The sequence below is a fragment of the Leptonychotes weddellii genome, chromosome 10 (genome assembly GCF_054177405.1).
Source record: "Leptonychotes weddellii isolate Sample4059 chromosome 10, ASM5417740v2, whole genome shotgun sequence".
NCBI classification, from domain to species: domain Eukaryota; kingdom Metazoa; phylum Chordata; class Mammalia; order Carnivora; family Phocidae; genus Leptonychotes; species Leptonychotes weddellii.
This window is the reverse complement of record NC_138378.1, coordinates 43659048-43666525: the sequence shown is the minus strand read 5'-3', so window position 1 is coordinate 43666525 and position 7478 is coordinate 43659048. Positions and strand designations below refer to the sequence as shown.

At 36.3% G+C, this 7478-nt stretch overlaps 1 protein-coding gene across 1 annotated transcript in view; it reads left to right on the top strand.

Annotated features, from left to right (window-relative positions):
• The window catches only part of SOWAHC (sosondowah ankyrin repeat domain family member C), a 177921-nt gene extending 175834 nt beyond the window's left edge, over positions 1-2087 (top strand). The window contains exon 2 of the transcript XR_014149194.1: positions 2068-2087. The gene's annotated coding sequence lies outside the window, so the exon portion shown is untranslated. The remainder of the gene's footprint in view (positions 1-2067) is intronic.
• Positions 2088-7478: the final 5391 nt, after the last annotated feature.

Below are 7478 nucleotides of genomic sequence, written 5' to 3'. Positions count from 1 at the left end.
ATTGGAAGGAGAGATGAACCATGAGAGACTATGGACTCTGAGAAACAAACAGGGTTTTAGAGGGGAGGGGGGACTGGTTAGCCTGGTGATGGGTATTAAGGAAGGCACGTACTGCATGGAGCACTGGGTTTATACGAAAACAATGGATCATGGATCACCACATCAAAAACCAATGATGTATTGTATGGTGACTAACATAACATAATAAAATTTAAAAAAAGAAGAAGAAAAAAATGCTTTAGAAGCTTAAAGAAAGGTATGAGGACACATTTAGGAAATCTCATGATTTATTTGGGTTTTGTGATGAGCACAGGGTGTTATACACAACTGATGAATTATTGAACTCTTCATCTTTTCATCTTTTTTTTGACAGAGAAAGTGAGAGAGGGAACACAAGCAGGAGGAGTGGGAGAGGGAGAAGCAGGCTCCCCGCAGAGGAGGGAGCCCGACATGGGACTCGATCCCAAGACCCCAGGATCATGACCTGAGCCAAAGGCAGATGCTCAACGACTGAGCCACCCAGGCGCCCCTGAACTCTACATCTGAAACTAAAGATGTACTATATGTTGGCTAATTGAATTTGAATAAAAAGATATTTAGGTTTTGTTTTAATTAATTTATAACTGAATGTAGTGTTAATTTCTATTATAAAAATGGATTTAAAACACCACATATGCATAGCAATAAATGAAACCTCAAGAAACTAGATGAGTCTCAAATAAACCTAACTTTACCCCTCAAGGAACTAGAAAGAGAACACATAAAGGCCAATGTTATTAGAAGGAAAGAAACAACAAAGATTAGAGCAGAAAAAATGAAGTAGGACTAAAAGGATAATAGAGAATACCAAAGAAACTAAGAACTGGTTCTCTGAAAATAAACAAAATTGACAAGTGTTTACCTAGATTCACCAAAAAAAAGTGGAGAGAGATAGAACTCAAATAAAAATTAAAGAGGAGGGGCGCCTGGGTGGCTCAGTTGGTTAAGCGACTGCCTTTGGCTCAGGTCATGATCCTGGAGTCCCTGGATCAAGTCCCGCATCGGGCTCCCTGCTTGGCAGGGAGTCTGCTTCTCCCTCTGACCCTCCCCCCTCTCATGTGCTCTCTCTCATTCTCTCTCTCTCAAATAAATAAATAAAATCTTTAAAAAAAAAAATTAAAGAGGAGATGTTAAAAGTGATACCAGAGAAATGCAAAAGATTATAAGAAACTACTATGAACAATTATACGACAACAAATTGGACAACCTAAGGGAAATTGATAAATTCCTAGAAACATACAACCTGCTAAGACTGAATCATGATGAAATGGAAAATCTGAACAGATTATTAGTAAGCAGGTTGAATCAGTAATTGAAAACCTCCAAACAACAAAAGTCTGGGACCCAATGTCTTCACAGGTGAATTCTAAAAAATATTCAAAGAGGAATTAATACCAATCCTTCTCAAATTCTTCCAAAAAATAAAGAAGGGAATTCTTCCAAACTCATTTTATAGGACCAGAATTATTGTGATACCAAAACTAGACAAGAATTCCACAAGAAAAGAAGTATAGGCCAATATTCCTAATATACACTTAGCAAAAATCCTCAACAAAATATTAGCAGATGAAATTCAGTAATACACTAAAAGGGTCATACATCATTTCCCTTTGGGTTAGGACACATATCTAGAAAAATGTTGTTACAGCTGATGTCAGAGAAATTATCTGTGCTCTCTTCTAGAATTCTTATGGTTTCAGGTCTCCTATTTAGGTCCTTAATCTATTTGAGTTTGTCTATGGTGAAAAAAAGTGGTCCAGTTTCATTCTTTTGCATGTTGCTGTCCAGTTTTCCCAACATCATTTGTTGAAGTGGCTTTATTTTCCCCATTGTATATTTTTGTGGCCTTTGTTGAAGATTAATTGATCATATAGTTGTGAAATTATTTCTGGGCTTCCTATTCTGTTCTATTGATCTATGTGTCTATTTTTGTGCCAGTACCATACTGGGTTTTTTTTTTTTTTTTAAAGATTTTATTTATTTGACAGAGAGAGACACAGTGAGAGAGGGGAACACAAGCAGGGGGAGTGCGAGAGGGAGAAGCAGGCTCCCGGCCGAGCAGGGAGCCCGATGTGGGACTCGATCCCAGGACCCTGGAATCATGACCCGAGCCGAAGGCAGATGCTTAACGACTGAGCCACCCAGGCGCCCCTACCATACTGTTTTGATTACTACAGGTTTGTACTGTAAATTGAAGTCTGGAATTGTGGTACTTCCAGCTTTGCTTTTCTATTTATTTCAAGATTATTTTGTCTATCTAGGATTTTTTGTGATTCCATAACAAACTTTAGGTCTGTTTGTTCTAGTTCTGTGACAATGCTGTTGGTATTTGATAGGAATTGCATTAAATCTATGGCTTTCTTTGGATAGTATGGACATTTTAACAATATTAATTCTTCCAATGGATGAGCATTTTTTGTGTGTCATTTCAGTTTATTTCAGTGTCTTTATAGTTTTCAGAGTTCAGATCTTAAACCTCTTTGGTTAAGTTTATTCCTAGGTTGTTTTTTTTTTTTAAATCTTTGGTGCAATTGTAAATGCAGTTGTTTTCTTAATTTCTCTTTCTGCTATTTCATTATTAGTGCACAGAGATGGAATCGATCTGTGTATTAATTTTGCATCCTGCAACCTTACTGAATTTATCAGTTCCAGTAATTTTTTTTGGTGGGGTGCTTAGGGTTTTCTAGATATAGTACCATGCTATACACAAATAGTGAGTTTTACTTTTTCCTCACCAATTTAGATGCCTATTATTTTTCTTCCTGGTCTGATTGCTGAGGCTAGGACTTCCAGTACTATATTAAATAAAAGTGGTGAGAGTGGACATCCCTGTCTTCTTCCTGATCTTAGAAGAAAAACTCTTGGTTTTTCACCATTATGATATTAGCTGTGGGTTTTAGATATATGGCTATTATTTTAAGGTACGTTCCCTCTAAACCTACCTTGTTGAGAGTTTTTATCATCAATGGATGCTATATTTTGTCAAATGCTTTTTCTGCCTATTGAAATGATCATATGGTTTTTATCCTTTACTCTTGTTAATGTGATGTATCATGATTGAATTGTGAATATTGAACAACCCTTAAATTGCTGGAATAAATCCTATTTAATTGTGGTAAATAATTTTTTAATGTATTGGATTTGGCTTGCTAATATTTTATAGACAATTTTTGCATCTGTGTTCCTCAGGGATATTGGCCTGTCATTCCCTCCCCCCTTTCTTTGTAGTGTCTTTATCTGCTTTTGGTATCAGGTAATGCTGGCTTTGTAGAATGAATTTGGAAACTTTTCTTCTATTTTTTGGAATAGTTTGAGATGAGTGGGTATTAATTCCTTGTTGAATGTTTGGTAGAATTCACCTGTGAAGGCATCTGATCCTAGACTTTTGTTTCTTGGGAGTTTTTTTATTACTGATTTATTTCATTGCTAGTAATTTGTCTGTTCAAATTTTCTATTTATTCCTGACAGTTTTGGAAGTTTATATGTTTTTAGGAACCTAAACATTTTTTCTGGATAATGCAATTTGTTGGGATACAATTTTTCATAACATTCTTTTATTATCTTCTGTATTTTTGTAGTGCTGCTTGTTATTTCTCCTTCATTTCTTTTACTTTTTAAAATATTCCTTTGATTATTTTTTTATATTTCTTTATTTAGTATTAAATTTTTAAATTTAAGTAGCCAACATATAGTACCTCATTAGTTTCAGATGTAGAGTTCAATAATTCATCAGTTGCATATAATACCTAGTGCTCATCACATCACATGCCCTCCTTAATGCCCATCACCCAATTGCCCCATCCCCAACCGAAATTCCCTCCAGCCACCCTGTTTGTTTCCTATAGTTAAGAGTCTCTCATGGTTTCACTTCCTCTCTGATGACTTCCCCTTCGGTTTTCCCTCCCTTCCCCTCTGATTCTCTGTGCTGTTTTTTATATTCCACATATGAGTGAAACCATATGATAATTGTCTTTCTCTGATTGACTTATTTTGCTCAGCATAATACCCTCCAGTTCCATCCACATCAGTGTAAATGTTAAGATTTCAACCTTTCTGATGGCTGAGTAATATTCCATTGTATATATATATATACAACATCTTCTTTATCCATTCATCTCGTTGGTAGACATCTGGGCTCTTTCCATAGTTTGGCTATTGTGGACATTGCTGCATGAACATTGGGATGCAGGTGCCCCTTTGGATCGTTGCATTTGTATCTTTGAGGTGAATACCTAGTAGTGGAGTTGCTGGGTTGTAGGATAGCTCTATTTTTAACTTCTTGAGGAAACTCCATCCTGTTTTTCAGAGTGTCTTACCAGATTGCATTCCCACCAAAAGTGTAAGAGGGTTCCCCTTTCTCCACATCCTCACTAACATTTGTTCTTTCCTGTTAATTTTAGCCATTCTAACTGGTATGAGGTGGTATCTTATTGTGGTTTTGATTTGTATTTCCCTGATGGCAAATGATGTGAAACATTTTATCATGTGTCCGTGGGCCTTTATATGTCTTCTTTGGAGAAATGTCTGTTCATGTCTTCTGCCCATTTCTTGACTAGATTGTTTTCTGGATGTTGAGATGGATAAGCTCTTTATAGATCTTGGATACTAACCCTTTATCTGTTATGTCATTTGCAAATATCTTCTCCCATTCTGTGGGTTGCTGCTTACTTTTGTTGACTATTTCCTTTGTTGTGCAGAAGCTTTTTCTCTTGATGAAGTCCCAATAGTTCATTTTTGCTTTTGTTTCCCTTGCCTTTAGAGACGTGTTTTACAAGAAGTTGCTATTACCAATGTTGAAGAGGTTGCTGCCTGTGTTCTCCTCTAGGATTTTGATGGATTCCTGTCTCACATTGAGGTCTTTCATCCTCATTGTATATGATGTAATTGGACATGTGGTTGTCCAATTTTCCCAACACCATTTGTTGAAGAGACTGCCTTTTCTCCATTGGATATTCTTTCCTGCTTTGTCAAAGATTAGTTGACCATAGAGGTGAGGGTTTATTTCCGGGCTCTCTATTCTGTTCCATTGATCTATGTGTCTGTTTTTGTGCCAATACCATGCTGTCTTGGTGATCACAGCTTTGTAGTATAGCTTGAAGTCAGGCATTGTGATGCCCCTAGCTTTGCTTTTCTTTTTCAGCATTCCTCTGGCTATTTGGAGTCATTTCGGGTTCCATACAAATTTTAGGATTTTTTTATTCCAGTTCTGTGAAAAATGTCTATGGTATTTTGATAGGGATTGCATTGAATGTGCAGATTGCTCCGGGCAGCATAGATATTTTCACAATGTTTATTTTCCAATCCATGAGCATGGAATGTTTCTCCATCTCTTTGTGTCTTCCTCAATTTCTTTCATAAGTGTTCTTTAGTTTCTAGAGTACAGATCTTTTACTCCTTTGGTTAGGTTTATTCCTTGATATCTTATGTTTTTTGGTGCAATTGTAAATGGGATCCATTCCTTAACTTCTCTTTCTTCTGCCTCATTGTTAGTGTATAAAATGCAACTGATTTTTGTACATTTTTTATCTTGCCACGTTGCTGAATTGCTCTGTGAGTTCTAGGAATTTGGGGGTGGAGTCTTTTGGGTTTTCCACATAAAGTATCATGTCACATGAGAAGAGTGAGAGTTTGACTTCTTCTTTGCCAATTTAAATGCCTTTTATTTCTTTTTGTTTTCTGATTGCTGAGGCTAGGACTTCTAGTACTATGTTGAACAACAGTAGTGAGAGTGGATATCCCTGTCTTGTTCCTGACCTTAAAGGAAAAGCTCTCAGTTTTTCCCCATTGAGAATGATATTTGCTGTGGTCTTTTCATAAATGGCTTTTACGATATTGAGGTACATACCCTCTATCCCTAAATTGTGAAGAGTTTTAATCAAGAAAGGATGCTGTATTTTGTCAAATGCTTTTTCTGCATCAGTTGAGAAGATCATATGGTTCTTGTCTTTTTTTTTATTAATATGCTCTATCATGTTGATTGATTTGTGAATGTTGAATCACCTTGCATCACAGGAATAAATCCCACCTAGTCATGGTGAATACTCCTTTTCATGTACTGTTGGATCCCACTGGCTAGGATGTTGGTGAGTATTTTGGCATCCATGTTCATCAGGGATATTGATCTGCAATTCTCCTTTTTGATGGGGTCTTTGGTTTTGGGATCAAAGTAATGCTGGCCTCATAGAATGAGTTTGGAAATTTTCCTTCCACTTTATTTTTTGAAAGAGCTTCAGTAGAATAAGTATTATTTCTTCTTTAAATATTTCATAGAATTCCCCTGGGAAGCCATCTGGCCCTGGACTCTCGTTTTTTGGGAGCTTTTTGATTACTGCTTCCATTTCCTTGCTGGTTATGAGTCTGTTCAATTGCTCAGATTGTCTATTTCTTCCTGTTTCAGTTTTGGTAGTTTATAAGTTTCCAGGAATGCATCCATTTCTTCCAGATTGCCTAATTTGTTGGCATCTAGTTGCTCATAATATGTTCTTAAAATTGTCTGTATTTCCTTGGTATTGGTCATGATCTCTCCTCTTTCATTCATGATTTTATTTATTTGGGTCCTTTCTCTTTACATCTGGCTATGTCTGGCCAGAGGATTATCAATCTTATTAATTCTTTCAAAGAACCAGCTTCTAGTTTTGTTGATCTGTCCCACTGTTTTTCTGGTTTCTATTTCATTTATTTCTTCTCTAATCTTTATTATTTCTTCTCTCATTCTTGGTTCAGGCTTTATTTGCTGTTCTTTCTCCTGGTCCTTTAGGTGTAAGTTTAACTTGTGTATTGGGGATTTTTCTAATTTTTTGAGAGGTTGGATTGCTATGCACTTCCCTCCTAAGACCACCTTTGCAGTATTCCATAGGTTTGGGACTGATTTGTTTTCATTCTCATTAGTTTCAACGAATTGTTTAAGTTCTTCTTTAATTTCCTGGTTGACCCATTCTTTCTTTAACAGAATGCTCTTTAACCTCCAAGTGTTTGAGTTCCTTCCAAATTTCTTCTTGTGATTGAGTTCCAGTTTCAAAGCATGGTGGTCTGAAAATATGCAGGGAATAATCTCAATCTTTTGGTATTGGTTGAGACCTGATTTGTGACTTTTATGTGATCTATTCTGGAGAAAGTACATTGTGCACTCAAGAAGAATGAGTAATCTGTTGATTTAGGATCGAATGTTCTGTATATATCTGTGAAGTCCATCGGGTCCAGTGTGTCAGTCAAAGCCCTTGTTTCTTTGTTGATCTTCTGATTAATCTGTCCATTACTGTGAGTGGGGTTTTGATGTTACCTACCTATAGATAATGTATTATTAACTATACGTTTCTTTACTTTGGTTATTAATTGGTTTATATAATTGGCTGCTCCCATGTTGGGGGCATAAATATTTACAATTGTTAGATCTTCTTGTTGGATCGACCCTTTATGTATGATACAGTGTCCCTCTACAC